This window comes from Notamacropus eugenii, chromosome 2 (genome assembly GCF_028372415.1).
Source record: "Notamacropus eugenii isolate mMacEug1 chromosome 2, mMacEug1.pri_v2, whole genome shotgun sequence".
Lineage (NCBI taxonomy): Eukaryota > Metazoa > Chordata > Mammalia > Diprotodontia > Macropodidae > Notamacropus > Notamacropus eugenii.
Window position 1 is genome coordinate 440,615,431 of NC_092873.1, and position 26,732 is coordinate 440,642,162.

A 26,732-nucleotide genomic window follows, 5' to 3' on the forward strand; every position below is an offset into this window, starting at 1 on the left:
CAGGAGAGACAATGACCTCTAATGATTCAGCCCTAGCCCAGGTATGACAAACACCTGATCAACATCAACAAAACTGAAGTGATACAACAGTGAGCTCCTCTGTTTCGTCTACTGCTGGACCAGGACCTAGTCTCAAGCCTGTGGATGTTCTGGTGGGGAAGAATAGGAGGAGACTAGGCCTGAAGCAAAAGTAGTCTGTGGCAGTGGGCGGGCAACACGCTCCTAGCTTCAGATCTGGCTCTTGAATAATTTTAAGTAGAATCCCAAGAAAGGGTTAGGTGGTGCTGTGCATGGAGCACCAGGCCTGGCATCAGGAAGACTAATTTTTCTGAGTTCAGATCTGGCCTCAGACACTTACTAGTTGTGTGACCTTGGGCAACTCCTTTTAACCCTGTTTTCCTCAGTATCTCATTTATTAAAAAAAATGAGCTAGAAAAGGAAATGGTAAACCACTATAGGATCTTTGCCAAAAAAACCCCAAATAGGGTCATAAAGAGTTGGACTTGATTGAAATGACTGAACAGCAACAGAATTCCAGGAAAAAGGATGGATAGTCAGTCAATAAAGAAACATTTATTAAGCTCCTGCACTGTGCACTTGGGATACAAAGAAAGGTAAAAACCAGTTTCTGCCTTCAAGGAGCTCATAATCTATTGAAGAAAGGCTACTACGAGGACTTGGAGGGGGAAGGGTAGGAGGGAAGAAAAAATAAATTTACATGATAACTTTACTATATATTTAAAAGGAATGATAAGTTGTATGTAATAGACTTGCAGTTTCACATGCAATGATCTTTTTTTATTTTATGATGCTATGGAAATGGTTAATTCCATAAATTAAAAATAATAAAAAAAGAGTAGATGGAAGAAATAAAGGAAAAGCTGAAATGAGGCAAAGAATGAAATTAGAACATTTGGAAAGAAAATAAGCAGCTTATAATAGGAAATGTTCCCTCTTAACGTGGGTGTCTTTTCTCTGAGGTTACTTGCAATTTACTCAGTATATGTCTTTGTACATAATTATCTGTATCTTGTCTCTTCCATTAGGCTGTGGGCTCCTTGAGGACAGGGACTCTTTTTGCCTCTGTCTTTTCAGCTCTTAGCCCAGTACTTGATCTATAGTAAGCACTTAATAAATGCTCCTCGCCTCATTGACTTGAAAATCTTACCTAAGTAGTGGAGCAAACAAAATTCAATTATTCAGTGACATTAGAACAAAATCAAGCCACTGAAAAATTAGAGGAACTCACAGAGAACCAGAAAACAACTAAATTGGAAAATGGGACAAGGAGAGATAAGAATCATTGGACTCTCTGAAAACTTTGACCAAACAAAAATCCTGGACATCACATTTCAAGAAATCATAAAAGAAAATGAACAGGAACAAAACTTAAAGTAAAAATAAGAAGAATCCAGAGATTATCTGAAAAAAAAAAAGAACCCAACCCTACATTGATCACACTTAGAAGGGTCATGATCAAAATCCAGAATTTCTAGGTCCAAGAAAAAAGATTCTTCAGGAAGTCATAGAGAAAGCAGGGGGCAAAATGGGACTTTTTCCTTGATCAATGACATCAGGTTGGGGGACATGCTTTGTTCTCCCTGTGACTACCATCTTCTTGCTATTGTCAGTTTGCATGCAGCCATCTGCTCCAGTGTCCCATGGCCATAGTCCCCTGCTCCTGGACCCATCTTCCCCATACCCCCATATGAGGTTAAGGACCAGGTACCTTGTTTCCCCTACATACTCTCTGCTCTTGAACTTTTCTCTCTCCCCTTTCCCCAATCAATATTTATGTCCAGGGGAGAAAATTTCTAGTTAGAGCTCCAATAAAAAAATTATTGGAGTCATTGTGTATATTGTTTTTTGCTTAATTTTACATCTGTTCATAGAATAGTGGTTGCTAAGGATGTAAACATTAAAGTACTGTAGAGATCTCCCAGTTTAAACCCCTCATTTTCAAGATGAGGAAAGAGAAGCCTAGAGGAGAGAAGTGATTTGTCACACAGCTGGTGCATCTGGGATTTGAAACCAGGTTCTATTGCTCTCAAATAAGCTCTCTTTCTACTAAACTAATGATGATGAGGATGATTATAACTAACTATTTTTAGAAGTACTTTACAAACATGATCTCATTATTTTTTCACAATAACCCTGGGAAGAAGATACTCTTATAACCATTTTACAAATGAGAGATTAAGTGACTTGCCTCCTTCCCTCATTACGCAGCTAGTAAGTATCTAAGGCAGAATTTGAACTCAGATCTTCCTAAGTCCAGATTCAGAATCTATTCGCTGTACTCCCCAGTTGCCTCCTTTCTACAGGTCTCCCCATATTTCTCTGAATTTCTCATATTGATTATTACTTAATGTATCAATAACATTCACATTTCACAATTTGCTGACCCATTTTCAACTTAGAGGTATCTAATTTGTTTCTATTTTTTATTTTAAAATTTTGGTCTGGATGATGTTTTAAAGGAGTAAGTTAATCATAGATGTGCCTAGAAGGGATGCCTCTTCCCTTGAGCTGAAGGGGAAGACCAATAGAATGTGCAGCACTGGGTATGCAGACACACCTTGCATTTAGTATAGGCTCATCGGTGCTTAGCCAATGCTAATTGAGGGCTGTGGGCTTGAGCCTCCCTTCCCCAACCAACTCCATGTAAGAAGTAAGCAGGTGATAAGATTTTTCTGCATGTTAACAGATTGAACCTGCCATTGATGGAGGGAGAAGAGCTGCTGGTGTTGGGGGTTGTGGGCATAAAACAGCTGATGGGGGTGAAGAATAAAGACACTTACTTAACATGAGGACAAATAAAATAGCTATAGACCATCCCAAAAGAGCTAACTGGATAAGGGATTGGGCTAAGGAGCCTGTAGCACTAGGGATAAGGGGTTTGGACTTTGGTGTCCAACGGTGCGATGATAGTGGCTCCCTTTCCTGATGAAAGTAAGACTCTCCATACATAAAGTGGAAAGTTGTTGGCAAATGAAAACGAGGAAGCAGCTTTCTGGGTGAGTACATTTTGTCCTTTCTTGTTTTTCCCCAATGTGGGTGATCCGAAATGATATGCCCACTAGGAAAATGATACCCAGTTGTGATTAGGAAGGTGAAAACACTGGATCTAATAATAATAGCTAGCACTTATAGAGTACTTTAAGGTTTACAAAACGCTTTACAAATATAATTGTATTTTATCCTAATACCCAAATAATAATAATCATGATGATGATGATGATCCTCATAACCATAATGTTGTTCTGGTTAGTGGATTTACATCTATTGAAGATTCCTGCCATGCCTAAACATAGATCCTTTGTTTAGTTATTTTTAGTCATGAGCAACTCTTTGTGACTCCATTTGGGGTTTTCTTGGCAAAAATACTGAAGTGGTTTGCGATTTCCTTCTCCAACTCATTTTAGAGATGAGGAAACTGAGAGGAACAGGGTTGAATGACTTGCCCAAGCTATTAAGAATCTGAGGCTGGATTTGAACTCAGGTCTCCCCGAGTCCAGACCTGGTGCTCTGTCCACCGTGTCACCTTATTGCCCTCATAACCATAATACATAGGTGCTATCATGGTCCCTCTTTTACATATGAGGAAACTGAGGCAGGTAGTGGTGAAGTGAATTGCTCAAGGTCCCACAGATATTAAGTGTCTGAGGTAGGATATGAACCCAGATCTTCCTGACTCCAGGTCCAGTGCACTTGGCACCTAGCTGCTTAATAAAACTTGGATAATACTAAGAATTCTACTGTCATATAGTAGAAGTATCTTCGAGACACTGTTTCTCAAGAGCCACCCCCTGTAACAGCTGGAAGTGAAGAATGTGGCAATGTGATGGTAAGAGGGATGTTCCCATCTCCTTGCCTTGACCTCTCAGCTTTTCCAGCTTGCTTCAAGTTCCAACTAAAGCCCTCCCTTCTAGAAGAAACCTTTCCTTGCTCCATTAATGCAGGTGCCTTCCCTCAGTTGAATATCTCCAATTTATCCTCATTTGTGCATAGTTCTTTATGCATCCACCATCTAAAAAAGACTGAATTCTTAGAGGGCAGGCTCTGTCTTTGCTTTTCTTTAACTTCTTAGCGCTTAGTACAGTACCTGGCACACAGTAGGCAGTTAATAAATAAATGCATGTTGATTGACTGACAAGAGAGAAGTGGCATGTGCAAGGTGCTATGTGGTCTTCTGCCCCAACCTGATGGGTAACAACTCCCTGAAGGAAAGGAACATTGGTGTCACATTCTGTCCTAAGCCTGCACATTAAACATTCCTTCATCCAATCAGTACTTACTGGGTTTATTTCGGTAGGGCACGTGCATAAAAAGAAAACCATAGCCTGCTGAGGCTAAAATGTGCTTAGAGTTGCCTCATTCAAACCTCTTAATTTAATTGAGTAACCATTTACTAAATGCCTATTATGCAGAGCATTTTACAGATGGAGAAACTGAGACCCAGAGAGGCTGCGAGGTGCCCAATTTCATACAGTTAACTATAATTCAAGGGAGTACGTGATAATCACAAGATGATTAAAAAATATTGAATAAGCCTGAAAGGATAGTGACATCATTTATGACTGGTGTGATCAAGGAAAGTTTCATATAAAGCTTCTTAAGCCTTAAAGCACGGTTATTTCAATAAAGGCCACTAGGTGGCACACTGGATAGAGTGTCAGATCTGGAGTCGGGGAACAGTCCTTCCTGAGTTCAAATTCAGTCACAGACAGCAGCTGTGTGACCTTGGGCAAGTCACTTAACCCTGTTTGCCTCAGTTCCTCATTTGTAAAATGAGCTAGAGAAGGAAACGACAAATCACTCCAGTTGATTTGCTAAGAAAATCCCAAATAGAATCATGAATCGTTGAACACCAACGAACAAATACTTTTCTACTCTGGTTCTCTTTAGTGCTGACATAATCCAATCAATGCTCCTCTTCTATTATCTCCATTGCGGGGGGAGGGTGGGCTGAAGATTATAGGCAGAGGCTATTGCACTAGTTAAGAGTTTGAGGTATTCAAAATAACATTATGGCTAAATCCTGTGACTAATTTACCTTTCTAGTGGGAAATGACACCATTTCATTAAATATTTAGCTGGCTGACCAATAATCTTGCTTGGTTAAGGGTCAGATGACTTCACATTCTGGACTGACCAAGCCCAATTTCTGCTCTTCCTGTTATGACATACTCTGGCTAATTTTCTGCTTATGACATGGCCATCCCATGGTCTAGTTCTCCATGAACCACTGTAGGATTTGATTTAGGCCTCTCAGTTATGAGAGTTAAATTAGCCCTTAATGGTACCAAGCTTTATTTTGAAAATTTATTGTGTTTAGGGTACTGGAGGAGTCTTTAATGGTAGCAGTCTTAATTCATGTTCAATATTGGCAAGAAATGAGACTCTGGCTGTTAACCAAAGGAGGTTTGCTTTGCTCTAACAAGGAAACAATGACACTTAGCTTCTCTGCATTCTGTCTACCTCATCTTCATATAAAAAGGCATCTGGTCATTAGGGAAGGATATGGTGAAAGACATGATGACTCATGTAGGCATCTGAAATCCACCAAGCCAGAGGGGCTTTTTATACTTTTAGGTGACCAGGAAGTCAGAAAACAGAGGCCAATTAGGTCCAGGACTGCTTTATTTCCTTTTAGGAGAAATGAATCCCTGTCTCAGGAAAGGAGTAAAGTTGGTCTAACTCATGTTGTAAGGATGTGCCGGTAGATATTAATCCTTTCAAATATTAGTCCTGAAGTCTTATCAACTGGTTCTCTTTTTTCTCAGGAAGAATGTTCTGAATGTTGTGTTCTAGAGTTCTCAACCTCACATTTAAAGTCTTCCAAATTCCGGAGTCTTTTGGTCCACTTTAGGATTTAGTACTATCTAGTCAAAATCCTCTTTTTATTGGGTTCATCAGGCAGAAGCACAGAATTGGGAGTCTGTGGCTGAAACATCCAGAAAAAGGGGAAAGTTGAGTATTGGAGCCTGTGGTTAATTATCAGAAAGTTAGAAGTAGAAGGGACCTGAACACCTATATAATCTAACCCTTTCATTTTGCAAAAGAAGAAACTGAGATCTGAAAAAGGGAAATGACTTGCCCAAGGTCCCATAGAAACATAGACAGAATGCAAACTAGTGACCTCCTGACTCCCCAGACACTTTTATTTTCATTTTTCCATGCTGTTTGTGAGAGTTACATAGAAGGCTTGGCAGCAGGGACTTCGGGGGCAACTCTTCAGAAACTTGCCTGCAGATTCTTGACTTTTTGTAGAAAAATAAAATGTTTAATAATTATCACAATAATGAAAATAACTAATAACTAGAAAGTGCTTTTAGATTTGCAAGGTGCTTCCCTCAAAAATTAAGCCCAAACTATTACAGAATATCATGCTGACCTGGACCTGCTTCCAAGACAGAACTGGAGTGGTTTATCCTAATTTATTCAACAGTCAAAATGATCTGTTTAAATTTTTCTTTGCAACTGGAGTTCTGACCGTGGCTGTTCAAGCCATGGGAAATTAGACCTTTCTGACATACAGACCATACAGTGATTTTTCAATGAGCCTCACCTGGACCAGGGTTGCCTTTGTCTCCTGCAGCCAAATTACATTGCCTCAGGACACCGGAAGCTAGCTGGGTTCCTTCAGTTCTTTCCTTGTCCTCCGCTTGGGAAGTAGAACCATTGCACGCGCCACTGAATAATTCAGGTAATAAATTCATAGATTGCTTGAGCTAGAAGGGACTTTAGAAAATAATCTATTATAAAACCCTCATTTTATAGATGAAGAAGCTGTTACAGAGAGGGTATGTAAGTGACTTGCTGAAAATTACAACAGCTAGTTAGTGGTAGAGACTCAAACCTGGATATCTGGATTCCTGATTCAGTTTTCTTTCCACCATAACAGATTTAGATCCATTCCTCCCCCAACTCGGGGAGTATAATTATTTTCTCAATAATGAAAGATTTACAGCACAAGGCACAGGGTATAAAACACCCCAATCTTAATTAGTGTTACTAATAAGATGCTCTATAACCTGATACCTTTATCAGTTGAGAAAGCCTCTTTGAGTTAGAGAGCTAATACATCAAAGGTATAAAATGGGTGTGAATAATTCTTAGACACAAATGAAGTGCAACTTGGTTACTCTAGTTGGGAAGAGTGGAGTGCTTGGGGCTATTGGATGGAATCAGAGGACAAAATGTATTGGAATTAGTTGAAAGAATTAGACATATTTCTAGACTCACATATATCAGAGGAGATTCTCTCAAAGCATTCTAGCAAGTGTTTCAGGAATCAAGCTTCAGTGAGTCCCTGAATGTCTTTGAATCACAGTTTCCTCATGTATAAATAGGGATACTAATGGTTGAACTATCAATCTCATACTGTCATGTATGTATATATGTTATGTACTTTGTGTCATCAACACTTAGCATAATTCTTGACACATAGTAGGTGCATATTAAATGTTTGTCGAGTGTTAACCGAATAATTGACTGACTTCCTTCTTTCTCTCTTTTTTCATTTGTTTCCTTCATTCTAGTCTTTTTCCAATGCCTTTCACAATGTAGAGATATCATTATACTCTTGATGCTATACCAGTGGAGTTCAAGCTTGGGTAGGTCCTATCCTACCAAAATAGAAAGGCCCTGGGTATGGGACAGAAATGAAATACATTCTTATTACCTAAAGAGTGGGCTATTGTAAGTTCAGAGAGGTTCGTTACTGGAAGGATGGCCAAAGGTTGATGATTATTTTTGAACCCAACAATTCATGACCTACTAAGGGTTGTCTTTGGGTGAGGAATGTGTGAAGTTAAGCAATTTATAGTGAAAAGAAACCAAGCCAGTCATCTTTCAAAGATATCAAGAAGTGGAATGATTTGCTCAAGCAAATTCCTTAATAGCTTTATGCAGCTAATCTCTTGCCAATGTATTGCTTACTACCTTTATTCAGCACATAAGTGACAGAGCCAGACTCAAACATAGATCTCCTGCCTCTGAGTTCGGGGCACTATACTGGACATTGCCTTGTGACCTGTCATAGAAGATTAGAGTTGGAAATGACTTTGCTCAACATATATCAGAACAAAAACCTGCTCTAAAACATGTGGATTAAGACAAAAATAAGCTTCTAGTTGAGGACCTACAGTGAGTTGGAACTCACTATTTCCTGAGTGGTTTATTCCACTTTTGGACAGCTCTAATACCTGTAAAAAGGGCAGCTAGGTAGAACAGTGGATAGAATATGGAGCTTGGAATCAGGAAGACTTCTTCCATGAGTTCAATTTGGCCTATAACTCTTACTAGCCTTGTGATCCTGGGCAAGTCACTCAACCATGTTTACTTCAGTTTCCTCATCTGTAAAATGAGCTTGAGAAGGAAATGACAAACCACTCTAGTATCTTTGCAAAAAAAACCAAAACAACCAAATAGTCAGGAAAAGTTGGACACAATTGGAAAACAGTACCTGTAAAAGTCTCTTTTGACAGCTGTATGGACAAGAAGAACTGATGTGGGTTAGGTTACAGTATCTTTAGGTAGATTCAGAATGGAAATCTTTGATGCTAGCCATGATGGAGAGATGGATTACATGATAATAACTTTGAGTAGATTCCGAACAGGTTGAATGAGCAGACCCAAAGACTTGTAGTGCATTGTAATAATCATTAATATTTCAACTTGGAGAGGTCTGTACTATAGTAGAGTCAAGTTGAAATATTAATGATTATTACAATGCACTACAAGTCTTTGGGTCTGCTCATTCAACCTGTTCGGAATCTACTCAAAGTTATTATCATGTAATCCATCTATCCATCATGGCTAGCATCAAAGATTGTCCATTCTGAATCTACCTAAGATACTGTAACCTAACCACATCAGTTCTACTTGGTCCATACAGCTGATCAAAAGAGAATATTACAGGTTACTGTTCTTTCAATTCGTGTCCAACTTTTCTGACTCTTTGGTGTCTTTGGATTTTTCTTGGCCAAGCTACTAGAGTGGTTTGTCATTTCCTTCTCCAGCTCATTTTACAGAGTAGGAACTGAGTCAAACAAGGGTCACTCAGCTAGTAAGTGTCCGAAGCTGGATTTGAATTCAGGAAGATTAGTCTTTGTGTTTGCATTATATCTACTATGGCTTCATCTAGATTCCTAGACACAATCTATCACGTTGCTAATAAATCTGCTCCAAGTTATCACCTTTCAGTTCCTTTCCCTGCTGCTTATTTAACAAGGTTTCCAGTCCCCTCCCCATCTTGGTTGCTGTGACCTAGACTATTTCTAGTTTGCTAACTTCCTTAAATGTGGCGGTTGGAATTGAACTCTTTATTACTGGATCTTGCTTTGGAAGTGACCTCCACCCATATGTCCCTCCTTCTGATTGGCTAGTTCCTCTCAGAATCTCCATTTTAAGTAGGACACTTAGACTACCTGTTTTCATTCCTCTCCAGGCTATGCTTCTGACCCTCATCCTGGACCTTCTCCAACACTGGCTACCTTTCCCCCGACTTCTATATGTTGTCTTTCCAACCATTGGATTGTAAGCTTCTTGAGGGGAGGACAGAAGTGTCTCATATTAGCTTTCTTTCTGCTTGTATTTGTATTTCCAGAGCTTAGCACGGTGATTGGCGATACAAGCTCAAAAGGTTCTTCTTGACTTGATTCCTTTATAAGAAAACCAAGATTACACCTGAAAACCCCCTTTATTTTTCATATTTCAGTGAATGCACATGATTTTAATGAATTGAAAAGGAAACAAAATGCCATTTAAGATATCTAGACACTCCTTGAATTCCTCTAAAATTCTTCATTTGTGAGATCAACAATCCACTTAGAATTGTTTTTCCATTGTCTTCCTCATCTTTCCCTCTGCTAGGAAGCACTGTTATATTTTAGATCCCTCTTGGAAAAGTTTTCCTCTGCTTAAAAACAGGAAATTGGCATTTAGATGAAAAATAAATCAAAATGTGGATGGAAAACCCCTTCTTTTGATTCTCAAAGTGCCACCTACATTAAGCAAAATTAAAATAACTCTTAAGATTCCCTGCCAGCTGCTTCCTCTCCTTCATGTTAGTACAAGGAGTTAGGGGCAGAGTAGCTATGTTGATAAAGACAGAACAGAGAATTGCATAGTCCACAGGAGAGAATTTCCAGACCTGTGAAATGACACTTGGCTTGGCAGAAAGCTCACTTCCCCAGGGAGATAACAAAGTGACAAGTTTTATACTAGAAGGAATTACATTTGTTCTTCACCCAGTTTATACAATATGCCTTTTCTAAAATCATTGTATTTTGTCACTGTGACAGCCTCATCACGCAATCCCTTTGTGTCCCTGTATGGCTTTCAACTAAAACTTTTTGTCATTTTTTTTAGGCATCGTCATTCATTCTTCTCTTACCTACCTCACTTTTCTCCTCCTCTCTTCCTTACAAATTCATCTTCTGTCTTTCCCATTCCCATTTCTTGGTGTGTGTGCGTGTGTGTGTGTGTATGTGTATGTGCACGTGCATGCATGCATGCATGCGCTCTTTCTACATTCTGCTTCCTGTGCCTGGAAGTGATTGAGATATTATTTTCCCCAAGCAATCTGCATCCTCTTTTCAATTTTTTAAAAGTTAAAAATGCTTTGTTGATGATTTCCATTTTTTTAGTCCTCAATGACTTCCTAATATCACCTCTAGAATATTCCTTTACATCAATGAAATATTGGTTTAAAAGAAAAAGTCAACCAACTGGACTTTGTCTGACAATATATTTACAACATTATCTACCCCTAGTTTACTTATAGTTCATGCCTATTGTTCACCCCAGCACAAGGAAATATATTTCATCATTTGTTATTTGGAGCCAAGATTGGTTGTTGCATTAAATATGATTTATTTTTAAAATTTTCAAAATATTATTATTTATTTTTAATATTCTTTTTAAAAAATTGAGTTCTAAATTCACTCCCTGTCTAGCCCCTCCTCTGTCCACAGAGAAAACAAGCAATATGTTATCAATTATTTATGTAAATCATGCAAAGCATATTTCCATATTAGCTGTGTTGAAAAAAAAGGCAAGAAAAAGGTAAAAAAAGTATGCTTCAGTCTATACTCAGAGTTCATTTCTCTCTCTGGAGGTAAAGAGTATTTTTCATCATGAGTCCTTTGGAATTGTCTTGGAATACTGTGTTGATCAGAGTAGCCATGTCTTTCACAGTTGATCATCGTTACAATGTTGCTGTTCCTGTGTACAGTGATCTCCTGGTTCTGCTCACTTCACTCTGCATCAATTCATATAAGTCTTCCCAGGTTTTTCTGAAACTGCTTCCTCTTCAGTAAAACACGATTTCTGATGTCATCCAATAATAGTTGATGCATATTAATTAAGTGCCTACTATGTGCCAGGCACTTTGCTAAGTGCTTGCAGCGTTATTTACATTATTGTAGTTCTTGTGAATATTATTCTTTTGGTTTTCCTTTTTTTGTCCTGAAAAAGGCAGGTAGATAGAAAGCTAGACTTGGGGTCAGCAAAAACTGAATTCAAATCCTTCCTTAACCACTTAGCTGTATGAGCCTGGACAAATCATTTAACTTCAGTGTGCCTCAGTTTCTTCATCTGTTAAAAGAGGGAATTGGAGTCCATGACCTCTAAGGCCATATCTAGCTCCAAGTTTATGATCCTAAGTCTTTTCATATTTCCCTGAATTCCTCATAGACATTATTTCTTATCTAGAATGCCATAATATGAAGTCACTTCATAGACCTCAAGTTGTTTAACTCTTCTCTACTCACTGTGCACCTACTTTGTTTCCTGCCATTTCTTACTATACAGATTAATACTATGGCCAGTTTGGTTTCTTCCATTGGGTATACTCCCTCCCTCCCTAAAATTCTCAGTTCAATAATAAAACTTCCTGAACAAGGGTTACTGCATCTGATATCTGCATTTTAGTGATGAAAATGAACCAGGTCCATCAAGTCTTTGCAATAAGAGATTTTTAAAAAATATCTTAAGGAAACCCCTGCAAACTCCAGAAAATACTCCCCAAACCCGAAAACAAACAAAACACCACTAACTCAAAAATGTAGAATCACCAAAGTGATTTTTCCGTTTGTATTTGGTTATATGTTAAATGGACCATGTTGCAATTCTGGCACTAATGGCTAGTGACAAAGGATTTGGAGACGAAGCATGGCATTGTGGGAAGAGTATTGGACTTGGCATCAGGAGTCCCGTCTCTGACATATACTAGCTGTGTGACTACAAGCAAGTAATCTTAGTCCTCAGTTTCTTCATCACCATGACTCCAAGCATCCATGATTTCACCAGCATGGATCTTCCCTGTACTATCACAGCTGCAGTCTCCTTACTTTTATAGGAGATGATCTTCATAAGTTGCTGAGGCTGAACACTTGCCATCACACCATGGCTACCCTGTTGATGAGTCTCCCTGAATTTAGTGAGGCTGGTCTTTGGACAGCAGGCATTCAGTCCACTATCAGGATTTTATTCCCAGTCTTCAACTCTTAAAAAATGGGAACAATAGAATTCATACTAATAGTAACCTCACTGGATTGTTGTGGTATTTTATGAATCTCAAAGTAGACCTATGCAAATATGCCAATGATATGCTCTCCCCCATAGTGTGGTTGGCCTGGGGAAGACATGTGGCTGTCCTAGCCCTTATGATAGTGGTGCCAGGAAGTCTGGTGGTCTTTTTGCTTTATTTTATCCCTCCTGGAAGCAGGATGGAGAGGATGACTGGCTACTCCTGAGCTAAATGATCATATGTAGATGTCTATCGAGAAAGACTTACTGGTTTCTTGAGATATAAATGATGACTCATGGACAGTAACAGAATGGTCTGCCCAAAAGAGTTACCCACTAAAAAAACTGAATATAAGAAATAATAATAAATTGCTCAGTGAGTACAGGGACAAATTATTTAGAAAGCACAAGACCATCAGTTTTGCTATTTGGTAGATCAGAACCCTTATCCTGTTGAACATGGATGAATCCAGCTGCAGTGGATAACGGATTTTGTTGCCTGCTCTGTTTTGACGAAGATAAAGTACGGCATGTTTTTCAAAAGTAAAAGAAACCACAGTAGAAGGGAACATGATACAGACATGGAACAAGAAGGTGGAGGTGGCATGAGGCAATCCCAGTGGAGCTTCTCCCTTCAGAGGCAGAACTAGAGCAGAACTTCTCCCCAGGGATCCAGTTTAAAGGGTACCAAGAGTGCTTCTGGTTCTTGCTAGGATCCTAGAGCTAGAGAAAGATGGCATTGCAGAAATCATCCAGATCAGCTTCTTCAGATTATAAATGTAGCTAGACTTTGCCACACGCCCAGACCACGTAACATGGAGGCACCCATGTGGGAGACAGCAGGGACCTGCTTCTGGGAGAAGACAGCATGCGTTGTTCTACCATATGTCCTCTTTTCATTGATTGTGTCTCCAGAACTGGCTTCAGGACTGGTGCAATCACATTCTCAGGGCAGTAAAAGTCCTGTTCACCTGAAGCACAAATTTCATGTACTGAGATGGGTATAAGGGAAGGACTACCTTCCCCCTTCCCCTTTTCCCCTTTTAGGTCCTACTTCTCTGAGAATTGGGCTTAAGGTTTTGGTCTGTTTCATTTGTCTTTTTCAGTTGTAGGCACAGGCAGCAGAATACATGGACCTTTAAGTTTGATCTGTGACTATCTTGAAACCAAGATTCCAGGCTGGTTGGGGTTCCCAGTGGGGAAGCCTTGAAAATCTACTGTCCTGGGACATAAGCCCAGAGGACTTTGAATTTGGGACATAGTGAGACTGATGCTATGTAGGAACTGAGTTAAATGGTGAACCTAATCCCCTTCTGCTCCCCAGAAACAGTTGGTATAATGAGGATTATGTCCCCCTAGGTGCTGGAAGGATGTTTAAATATTTTTTCCTGTTCCTTTGAAATGAATATTTTCTTGTAAAAAACCACTATAACTTAAGTGGTTAATTGGATCTGAAGTGCAGGGGGTACCCTAAAATTGAGGGAACACAATTGGTGGGAGCTTGATCCATTGGCAGAGATACTAAGCCCCTTCAAGAGTCCCAGAGAATCCTGTGGGAAGGTCAAAATGTAGCCTACTTAGCCTTCAGACAGTGAGGATCAGAGTAGTCAGTGCCACATAAATGAAGAGAATGAGACCCAGGGAGGTTGTTCCTCTCCCAAGTTTACTCAGATTAACATCAGAGCCAGGGTTTGAAAGGCCTTCCTAACTGTAGAGTCAGTGGGCTATCATTTGGATCACTTTGCTTTAGCCTGAAACAACCAAACTTACCATTTGAAAACTTAGTTAAATAAAATACCTCATGTGAGTTCCTCCCCAGACTGCTGTTCCCACCATCCCCTCATGCATGAAATCTTTCTTCACTTGTGTTTGAGGGAGCATTTCATGCCATTTGCCTTGGGTGCAAAACTTGCTAGTGTCAGATCTGCCTCACTCATAGTAACTTACAGTAACGTTTGGTATGTCTGAGAGTTGCAAGGGCAGGAGCCCATTTTCTTTGAGGCTTAGGGCCTCCAAAGAAGCTGGGCACTTTCTTTCCAGTCTTCTCCCTCCAATGATACTATTCCAGCACAACAGGCTATATATTCTTGAAGGCTGCATGGTCAAGGAAGGATGGGAGAGCGGAGCTGGGGCATTACCTAGGGAATTTGGCTTCCATCCAGCCCACACAATGGTCCTAGGAACATTTGACCCTCAAACAACACAAAGCCACAAGGCCGGAACAGAGGGGAAATAAACCCTGCTAATGCAGCACTCGGGGGGAATGTAGCACATGTGTTTCCACATTTATTTATAGTAGTGTTACCTTTATTGCTGAAGATTCTTAAAATTTTACATTCATTTTTTTTCAGGTACTGTGGGATAGGGGATTTCATGGGACAAAAACGTTTTCTCTTTTTAAATGGCATTACTTTTGATTTACATGATTCCTAAGGACTTAGCCACATAAAATATTTTTTTCATGTGGCCTTGTTATAGTATAAGAAAAATCACACATATGAATAAACTGAACGAAGTTGGTCTATAGGACTTCCTATGGGTACGATATGGCCAGGCTAATAATAGAAATGAAGAAGGGGGCATACTTACTATATTAAGAAGAGGCACTGTCAAAGGGCCATGTGGACGCTGGTTACTCCTCCAAATTCTTACAGTGAGAAGAGGATGTTTGTCTTGTAGACATTCCCAAAGCACTCACAAGTTGGCACCTGCTTAAGCTGTCAAAAGCTTTTTAATGGTCTGCACTCACTAACAAACAGCATCAGAGAGGCAAACCAATTCCTTTGAAAAAACTCTACAACCTCGAAAATTGTACCGACACCACCGCCTCCTTTCATGGGCTTAGCTGAATGTTGGCTGGATGATGTGAATAGCGACACTCTGCATTTGCTTCACATGGGCTTCCAGAGCTTGTCTAGAATATGTCTATTTTTGCATTTGTGCCTTTACCAGGTGGCATATGGTGAATTGCACCCTCTCTCCCCCTTGCCAATTCTCTTCCCTCCCCCAATTCAGTGACTTCTTATCAGTATGTCATGCAATTAATTTCACACTTCTCTCTTAATCACAAGCAGGAAACATCTGTTTCAGAAGTCACATGTGGCATGATAGACATCGAGTAGAGAGTATTTTTGCATCCCTGTACCCCTTTTTACACTATTGACAACAGAACAGAAGGTGGATGTATGGTGCAAAGCAGTGTATACATGATCGTAGGTTTAGAGCTCGAAGAGGTCATCTTGTCCAACCCCTTTCTTTTACAGAGGAAGAATCTGAGATCCAGAGAGGTTATATTTACCCAAACTCACAAAGGTAGTAAGTGGAAGAAGCCCAATTCGAACCTAGGTGCTTGAACTCTAAATCCAGTGCCCTGTCCACCACACTGTGCACCCTTCCCAATTTCTCCCAATTGATCTTCTTGTATCCAACCACAGGAATGAGAAATGGTTTCCTCAAGTGTTCCAAAATGAGAGATCATCACTGGAATTAGACAAGAGCACGGGTTTGGGAGAGAATCCAATTGACATTTTGTTTTATAGAGGACCTTTCTAAAGGTGAGGAGGACTGTGATTAATGGAAAGTACTACAAGAAGCCAGGATAGCTAGGTGGTTCAGTGGAGGGTGTGCCAGGCCTAGCATCAGGAAGAGTTCAAATGAGTTCCTGAGTTCAAATCTAGCCTCAGACACTGAATAGCTGTGTGACCCTGGCCAAGTCATTTAACCCTGTTTGTCTCAATTTCCTCATCTGTAAAATCAGTGGGAGAAGGAAATTATAAACTGCTCCAGTATCTTTGCCAAGAAAACCCCAAATGAGGTCATGAAGAGCTGGAAAATGACTAAATAACAGCAATACAAGGAACCAGCGCCTGTTTGTTTTTCCTGGTTAATTCTCCTCTCAACTATTGTTCATCATACCTTATGGACTATATGGTGCGATCTCTATTCTCTGGACTTTGCCACCATGATTGAGCTTGCGTTCCCCCCTAGGAGGTCCCTAGAACATCCCTCTGTCCCTGCAGCTCCCTTCTCCCCTTGATGAGTTCATTCTAGAACTTCCATTTTGAGGAAGAGCTGGCCATCCTTCATTCCTCTTCCAGGTATGCTTCTGACTTTCTGGACACCTTGCCCTTGTAATACCCACATCTTCATCTCCTTTTTTGTGTCATCTTCTCTCAGTAGAATTTTAACTCCTTCTGCATATATTCCTTATGCTTAGCACCACACCTGGTACACAGAAAGAACTTCATAAATAAGTGATAGTTGGCAGGATTAGCACTATCAGGAGATCTAGGTTATAATTGCAATCCTACTACTTATTAGGTAAGTGATGTTAATCAAGTTATCCTACCTCTCCTGTCCTCAGTTTCCTCCTTTGTTAATGAGGGGAGTAAGACTAGATCTCTAAGGTTGCTTCCATTTCTAATTATAACGAGTCTTGTCTCCCACAGGTAACATGAGGGTGTCATTTTGTGGCTCAATAGGAGGCAGAATAGACATCTCTAACCTCTTCTTCCCCCATCCTACTCCAAGGGAGACAAATTCCTGCCAAGAGGAGAAATAGGAGGTTGGGACCAGAAGCTTGGCCATTCTGCTCTCCTCAGAGAGAAGGGGTACTAGGCTAGAATTATATCTATCTGCTCCCTAAAATAGTGTTAGTCCAGGGGATATAGTTTTCAGGTTCAAGTTAATTTCTGATCACCTTTTCTTTAATCCAAAGCTTGATTCCATTCCTACCAAATACTAATTCCTCAATGAGCACACATAACAAGTAGCAGAGAAACTCATTTATCCATCCGTAGCAACATAGAAATCAGAGAAAGTATACATATGAAGATATATATCAGATAATCAGATTGAAGAGGTTCTCCTACTGGGAATAATGAGACAGAGAGAGAGAGAGAGAGAGAGAGAGAGAGAGAGAGAGAGAGAGAGAGAGAGAGAGAGAGAATGAATGAGAGAGAGAGAGGGGGAGAAACAGAGAGAGAAAGAACTAAAGTTACCTGAAATTTCTGCTGGGGATAGGGTGATGATGGAGACTTAGCTTCTCTCATATCAGCTTCTCCCAGAGTCTTATTTTCCCTTTAGCAACTTGAAATGAAACTGGCATCATCCATCCTTTCTCTGGAGATCAGAAATACCTAAAGTCTGCAGAGACTCAGTAGCCTAGAAGAGACCTGAAGAAGAACCCGTAGGATTCTCTCTTCCTCTCTACTCCTCTCCTTATGAAGACTCAGGGTATTTATCTCCACAAATGAGGATAGAATGCCATACCAAAGGGCTTTGAGATCCAAGTTACATAACATGCTATAGTTCTTTGACTAGAAAACATGTAGGGTGTCATGATATCCTTTTCACGAGTAGTCATCCTGGCATTTTAACTAATAAATAATACTAATAATAACTAACATTTATATAGTGCTCACTATGTGCCAAGACTTTTATCGATAAGAGAACGATCAATCTCCATTCTTTGCAAATGGGCTATTCAAATGTATTCTGGATTTGAAGATCTGGGTTTAAGTCTGAGCTCTGCCACTTGTGACTTCTGTGACTTGAGACAAGTTTAGTCAGTTTCTTGGATTCTCAATTTCCTCATTTGTAAAATAAAGGAATTAGATCAGATAGCCTCTAAGGTCTGTTCTAGAACTAAATCTCTGATTGTTTGTAATACTGACACTGCCAAGACTGAGACCTGGGCTGCCAACAACTGGAAGAGTGGAATAGCTCAGTATGAACTGTTCTATATACATTTATGTGTATACATGCTCTGGAGACGTATGTTGGTAAATGTTTTATAACTGGTTCTTAAAACAGTATCCCTATTATGTACTTTAAAGCTTCATCTGTGTCATTAATATTTTCTCCATCACTTTCTTAAATCCAGACAATTAACAAAACAATAAATCCAACATGATTTAGTTTGTTGATTTCTGAGGTATAAATTGAACAATCAACTCTCCTGAGCTTGAGCTCAGGAGCATGACTGAAAGACAAACAAAAGATCTAGATGTTATCTCTATGAATCTCTTTGCTCTTCCATTAGTGCATATTATTGAGAGTCATTTATACTATTTTAACAGCTTTAAAACCCAGTAGTGGATAATGAATCATGTAATTTCAGGGTGGAAAGGAATCTCAGCGGCCATTTAATCCAACCAATTGAGTTATCTGCTAATACGATGAGTCTGCTATCTGTGCCCTGATCCAAGTTGTTGATAAAAAACCTAAACTGTATAGGGCCAAACACAGATCCCAGGGATACTTCAATGGAGACTTCTTTCTAAATCGACATAGAATTATTTTTTAATACTACCCTTTTTATCTGGTCATCCAGACAGTTCTAAATCCATCTTATATTATTGCCTGTACCCTATCTCTCCATGTTTTCTATCTGAATATTCTGAGAGACTTGTAATCGAATGCTTTGCTAAAACGGAGGCCAGCCCTATTACAGAAATACAGAATCACAAAATTTCAGAGTTGAAGGGGACATCAATAGTCATCTAATTCTACTTATATCTGACCCCCAAAAAAGGACATCCAACAAGCAGTCATTCAGCCTTTGTGTGAAGACCATCATGAAAGGGGAAGCCAGGGTTTCCTGAAGCAACTCATTCCTCTCGAAGAAAACTCTTATATCAAGTCAAAATTTGCCTCTTTTTAACTTTCATCCATTGTTCCTAGTTTTTCTCTCTGAGGCCAAATGGGACAAATTTAATCTCTTTCACATGGTAGCCCTTTAAAAACTTGAACTCAGCTATCATATTCCCCAGGAGTCTTCTTTCCTCAAGGTTAAAAGTCCCAAGTTCCTTCAATTTTCAATATGACATGACCTTGGGACCCCTCACTATCCTGGTTGCACTGCTCTGGACTTTCTCCAGTTTACCAATGTCCTTCCTAAAAAGAAATGCCAAGAATTGGACACAATACTGCATGTGTGGTCTGATCAGAGCACAGTAACATACAGGACTACCTTAACCTCATTCTTGGAAGCTCTGTCTCAATGCAAGGCAACAGCTTGTTTTATCAGTTGCATCACAGTGTGGCTGTTGTATCACAGTTGTATCACAGTTTAGCTGAGTGTGTATCATATTCAGCTAAACCTCCGGGTATTTTTTTTCAGACAAATTGCTTTCTAATCATGTCTACCCTATCTTGTACTGAACAAAATTAATTTCTTGAATGCAAATAGAAGAACTTCTCATTTCCCCTTACTAAATTTCATCTATAGGAAACTCATCATTTATTTTCTCTTTCTGTCTAGCTGGACTATTAAGGGCTTCTTAACCTTTTTCTACTCGTGACCCTTTTTCACATTCTGGTAATGTTCATTGGCATTGTGTAGCATGCTGTGCAAAGTACATTTCCTTTGTGTTCAGAACCAAAATACCTTGGATTCATTACACGTTTGATTCTTAATTAATTTTTGGTCATTGTACGTTCAGAAACCTTTTACTATTGCCAAAGTTTTTGTGATCCCATATGAGGTCACAACCCATAAGAAGCACTAGATTATATGATGAGGATATCCTTTCTGTTGGAGTGTCCACTGGTCTTTAATAAAATGCTCTGTATTACGTCTCTTCTCTTTGTTTCTTAGACTTCCTCACAGACATATACCTTCCAAATATATAATGTTATTTCTCTTCCCTTTAATTTCCCTCCTCCTTTCTTTTGCATATGGCATGCCCTTCCCAGCTAGGTGGTACAGTGGATAGAGCACCAGTGCAGGAGTCAGGAGAATCTGAGTTCAAATCTCACCTCAGACACTTAACACTCACTAGCTGTGTGACCTTGGGCAACTCACTTAGCCCCAATTGCCTCATCCTGGGTCATCTCCAGTCATCCTGATGAATATCTGGTCACTTGATTCAGATGACTCTGGAGGAGAAGTAAGGCTGCTGACCTGCACAGCCCTCCCTCACTCAAAACAAAGTCAAGTGCAAGTCATGTCATTATTTCTCTGATGGCATGGTCTTCTTTGGCAACAAAGGATGAACACACGCTGGTATGCCTTTCCAGAGTTGTAGTCCTGTCATGAATTTCATCCTTCCATATCTAGGCGAAACCTATGAGGTACAAATTTGCCTCCTTGTATTAGGACCTCTAGCTTCTATTGCTTGTTACTCATATTTTATGCATTCTTATATGGCCATTTAAAGCTAGTTTTTCTTTTTCAACTGGCTTTTTGTATTGCATTTTGTCTCATAAACTTTTGGGTTTTTCTGCCTACATGGTAGTTATGTTTTATTCCATCTAGCTTGATGGATGTAGATAAGCAGTTTTCTCCTTTGCCCTTCCTTTTCAGTTTTTGTTTTAAATTAGATTTGTGGCCTTAACTTACCTTTAAGATCTTATGTCCAACTTTGATCGCTGTTCCTCTGCGTTATGGTGAGTCTTATCTATTTATTAGTTTCTCCTCCCCAACCCAGGGTCATCTGTGTTTTGATGTAAGTCTTCATTAATAGAAAATCTAAGACTAAAACCTGAATCAATGGACATTCAGATCAATATGCTTTGTGTTTTGGGGTTTTTTTCATGGCTTGATTTTCTACATTGATATGAATTAATATATTTAGCAGACAAAAAATTGACTAACATTTGAATAATGAAATGTATGTATGTGTTTGTCAGTATTTTCCTTTCGACTGTGTTGCCTTTATAGTTTAAAAAGTGTTTTTATTTGCTTTGTTTATGCTTGATCTTCCAATAATAGAGTGTATGGTTTTTGAGCACAGAAACAATTTCATTTTGGTCTCTGTATCATCAGAGCCTCACATAGTACTTGGTACATAGTAGGCACTTAATAAATGTTGATTGATTGGTGGAAAAATGTGAACTGTTCCTCAAATTCCTATATTTCCTGAATTTTCCAACTTATTGCCTTTTTATTGACTATTCTAGATTTGACGACTTCACCTTTTAGTAAGAATGTGATTTATAGTACTCTGACTTTCTGACTCAATTGAATAACTGAGGAAAAAATTTTCCTTTCTGGAGTAGCTTTGGCTCGGGCCATTCCTAGGTATGACCACCCATATGTGATCTGAACTCACACTGCCACTGCCATAATCAAATGCAGCAAGCCTGGACTTTTTCAATAACCTGCTGCTTGGTCTCCCTGTCCTGTCTCTCCTCATTCCCTTCTATCCTCCACTTAGCTATCAGAATGATCTTCCTAAAGATAAGGTGTGACCATGTCACACCCATATTCAATCAACTCCAGTGGTTCCCCATTTATTCAGAATCAAATATAAAACTCCTTGTTTGACCTTTAAAGCCCTCTGTAACTTTTCCCCTTTCTACTTTTCTAACCTTTTTACTCCTTACCCCTGTGTTTTGTGATCCAGTGACACTGACCTCCTTGCTATTCCTCTAACTGGAAATGCCATCTCCTGACTCCAGGCATCTTCATTGGAATTCTGTTCCTCCTCATCTTCACCCCTTAACTTCCTTGGTTTCTTTGAAATCCCAGCTAAAATTTCTTTGGCAAGAAACCTTTCTTGATCCCCCATAATTCTATTGCTTTCCCTTTGTTGATTATTTCCTTGTATTTATCTTGTTTGTATATAGGACTGCAATCTCTTCGGGGGCAGGGGCTATCTATTGCCTCTTTTAATATCCCAAGAGCTTAGCATGGTACTTGACACATAGTAGGTGCTTAAATAAATATTGGTTGATGGTCTGAAATGGAATCAGCTAACCAAAGGACTGGCAGAGGTGGTTAGAGTATAACCCTTGGTTGTCAAGTAGGTCTCACTGCAAACTCTACCTTCTCTCAGTATCAGCTTCAGGAATCTAATGATGCTTCATGATTATTTTAGCAATACCATTGGGCACCTAGAGTTCCTAGCTTTTCTGCAGACTAAACGACAAGAAAGACTTGATGTATCTGTGGATTATTAATACCTAACTTGAGGTAAAACAAATGCTTATGTGAGATAGTTAAAGTATTGCTAGAATATTTATGTTGAGTGACCAAACTACATACTTCCTGTTCAGAGTTGAGGAAAATTATTCTTCACTATTCCAGGAAAATGTCAAGATCACTAAGTAATGTAGCCTGTCGACCTGTGCTATGTGGAACAAACTCTCTGTATGTTTCTAATAAAAATATACATCAGAGGTCGCTTCAAACCAAATGTCAAACTTAGTTAAAGGTACAAACCTCTTCAAAGTTATTGGGGATATTAACTGTAACAATAAAATGTACATCAGTGTTAGGGACTTTTTTCCTTTGGTAATAGGGCTGCTGGATTTGAAAATCTATGTGGGTGTTATTCTGAATGATGGAATTCAGGTGGCTTGGTTTGTTGAATGATCTTTTGTTTTTGGAGTTATTTTAGAATAGTTAGCAGAAAAAGACTGGATTGGAAGCCCTTCCCCCATCATTATTTCTTAACTTGTAAAAACAGTTTCAGATACTCTTTCAAGTACGGGAATTAGGCAGCAGGCACTGAGTTTGGTGTAGGGGTATTTGGTCACTCTAGTGCAGAGTCCAGTAAAGGAAAGTTCCCAAGCTGCATTTTGCAGGAAGGACCTCTACTTGAGGTTTCTCTCTACTTAAACACAAATTTGAATGCAATTTTATGAATGACTATAGATATACAATAAAGGAAAAGGTTTTGATTTTTTCTGAAATTTACTATAGACATATAATTCCCCTACCCTCTCCCCTTACCGAGACTGTAGTAGTTGTGATGCAATTAGAACTGTAAGAAGGAATTCCAGCACCTGGAGTTAATTTCACTGGAAGATGAGGTGTCAATGATATGACCATTCCCAGGCATGTGATTTTTAAGGTAATCTAGAGCCAGAGGTTATGGGAGTGGTAGTTTGGGGTAGCTGGGTGGTAGAGTAGATAGAGTGCTAGGCCTAGAATTAGGAAGATGAGTTCAAATCCACTTTCAGGCATTTACTAGTGATGTTATTTAATTTCAGTCTGCCTTAGTTTCCTCATCTGTAAAATGGGAATAATAATAGTACATTCCTCCCAGGGTTGTTATTAGGGTCAAATGAAGTAACACGTAAAATGGTTTTTAGACTTTAAAGTGCTGTATAAATGCTAGTTATTATTGTTATTGATGTGCAATGGTAGTGGAGAGAGAGTTTGAAATTGTGCTGTGTTATAGAAATGCTTGTTTTATTCCATAAATTAAAAATAAAATTAAAAAGAAGAGAAAATGGAAGGGAGCCACAAGAAGTTTCTTAACTTCTCTTCTTAGCCTTTGTCAGGGGGCACAGCAGAAGGAGCACTTGGTTTTGGAGAAGGTTTCAAGAGAGATTGGTATCTTAAGGAGAAAAGTAAGTTTCAATGAGGAGCAGAAAATAAGGGAAGGAAAGATTTAAGGTCATAAATTTGAACTTGAAGGTACCTTTATAGTCCAGAAGACTAGTGCAATGGTCCCAGGATGAGGCAATTGGGGGTTAAGTGACTTGCCCACGGTCACACAGCTAGTGAGTGTCAAGTGTCTGAGGTAAGATTTGAACTCAGGTCCTTCTGACTCCTGCACTGGTGCTCTATCTGCATGGTCTTCTTCAGCAATGAAGGACTAACATACACACACACACACACGCACACACACACACACACACACACACACACACACACACGCAGTGGTCCAGACATGAAGGTATGAGGACTTGTGCATCACCTGGCAGTGTTAGAGAAGTGGGTATATACTAGAGATGTTAGTTAAATGGTGCAGTGATAGAACACCAGAACAGGAGACAGGAAGCCCTTTGTTCAAATTTGCCCTCAGGCACTTACTGGCTTTGTGATTCTGGGCAAGCCTCTTAACCTCTATCTACCTAACATTTACCTGAAAGAGTTGTTATGAAGATAAAAATGAGTTAATATTTGTAAATTTTTTTGCAAACCTTAAAGTGCTATATAAATACTTTTTACTACTACCACTACTACTACTACTACTACTACTACTACTACTACTACTACTACTACTACTACTACTACTACCACTATTGCTACTGCTACTACTAGTATTACCACTAATACTACTGCTGCTGCATTATTGTTAAGAAGGTAGAATTGACAGGATTTCACAATGATTGAAAATGGGGTGCAATGAGAGCGAGGAATATCCCTGTGTCGTGAACCTAGGTAACCACAAAGATGATGGTGCCCTTCAGGATAATAAGGGTATCAGTAAGAAAGGGAGGTTTGGAAGGAATGATAATGAGATCACTTGTGGACATGCTGAATTTAAGATGTCTATGAGACATCCAGTTGACATGTCCAACAGGCAGTTGGAGATGTGAAACTGGAGGTCAGGAGAGAGGTTAGGGCTGGAAAAATAGATTTGCGAATTATATGCTCAGAGACGATACCATGAGTATTACATAAATATTAGGTGCTATCATTAAGTATTCAAGAAAAAACTCTGTTGTGAAATAACATTTTCACACATGAACCTGCCAACATAGAAGATAGGATCTCACTTTGAAGGTCTATTGAAATTGATGACAGAGACCAAAAATAGCCCCAAATAATTAGGTATTTTCTCCTTTCACAGAATCACACCATCGCAGAATATGAGAGTTGGAAAGGATCTCATTGAACATTGAATCCATCCCATATTTCAAAGGAATTTCTACCATGGATACCTGACAAGTGGTTGTCTAGCCTCTAAGGGAAGACTTCTAAGGAAAGAGAATGGAGAACCCATTACTTCTCAAAGTAATCCATTATGCTTTCAGCCAGTCTGGTTGTTAAGAAGTTTTTCCTGACATCACACCGAAACTGTCCTCTTTGTGACTTTTACTTGTGATTCCTGCCTTTAAAAGGAAAGAAAGAAGCAAAATTTAGTAAATAAAAGAGTATGACTTTCTGGGGGTGGTTTGGATCCTTTTCTATATGTGTGTTCTAGTGAAGCTGAAATTCTTGTTTTTTGTTTTTACAATGCGAACATAATTTCCATGCTCTAAGATTGTGTTTTGATGAGAACTCCTTAGAATGATTTTGGAACTTCTAATGAAAAAAAGATATTCCTCATTTTTGGGACTAATAGATAAGAAGTCTTATTCTCATTCTGATTGGGTTAGGGAAAACAATTGCTTAGTTAAAATACTTGTCTTTTTTGGGAAAAGAATTAATGAAATGTATTTCAGGGGATTTGCAGAGTTGTATATAGAGAATCATGGCACCATGGAATCTTAGAAGAGACCTCAGGAACTATGTAGTCCAACCCATAGCTGTAAAATACTCTTCTCTACAATTTCCCAGCAGGTCTGCGGGCTCCTTCACTTGGGAACTTTATGGATATCTCTACTCTTTCTACTGTCCTGTAGGAGAGTGCAAGATCTTTTGCTGCTGTTTTTCTCACTATGCTATTTCATTAAATGCCTTTATTGTGACCTAAGTGAATTCTTTGATTGACTGTAGGACAGTAAATACATCAGTGAGGGTTCTTAAGCTATAATCTTAAGGAACATGGACCCACAGATTGCCTTGAACCTGGGGTTGTCATCCCCTGTGGAACCCAATCTGCAAATATAATTTGGAAGAGAATCCCAAAGAAGTGCTCCCCACTTCAAGGCTTTGTTCCAAGAGTTCTGCCTCCTAAGACAGCCTGTTTTATTTTTCTATAGCTTTAATTATTAGACAGTTTCCCTTTACATCAAATTTAAACCTACTTTTCTGTTCTTCTCCCTCTTTTTCCTAGTTCTTTCCTGTGGGATTATAAAGGACAAATCTCATCTCCATTTCCCACGACAATCCTTCAGATAGTTGAAGACAGTAGCCATATTCCTCCATACCCAGGCTTTTTTTTTCTCCCAAATTAAACATCCATTTTTCCTTTAAAAAATCCCCACCGGATACTGTTCCATAGTTTTAGTCACCTCTGCCTAGAGCCAATGGGAGAAAAGAGTCAGAGGATTTATAGCATATGCTACATTTATTTTCAATTATAATAAAATTCCAGTATAAATATGTGTGTATTATATATACGTATATACAATAAACATTATACATACATATATAACACACATGTTGAACATGGGCAAATTTAATCAGCTTGCCCTGGTTATGTTTTGATATGGGGATTTCACATAATCATTTCTGTATGTTTTGGTCTTTCTCTTCATCCCTCCTTTCTACTTACCTATTGCCTTCAGGTTGCTGAACAACTCATTGGAACAAAGTAGAAGCATGGTTCAAAGAGTGAGTGAAAGTC

At 39.2% G+C, this 26,732-nt stretch overlaps 1 long non-coding RNA gene across 2 annotated transcripts in view; it reads left to right on the forward strand.

Moving 5' to 3' along the window:
• Window positions 1-25,916, forward strand: part of LOC140529541 (uncharacterized) — a 72,742-nt gene extending 46,826 nt beyond the window's left edge. Inside the window, exon 2 of one of the 2 annotated variants that reach the window (XR_011975586.1) lies at window positions 25,071-25,916. This is a non-coding gene — a long non-coding RNA (uncharacterized lncRNA). The remainder of the gene's footprint in view (window positions 1-25,070) is intronic. The other variant, XR_011975587.1, reaches the window with a different exon arrangement.
• The last annotated feature ends 816 nt before the right edge of the window (window positions 25,917-26,732 follow it).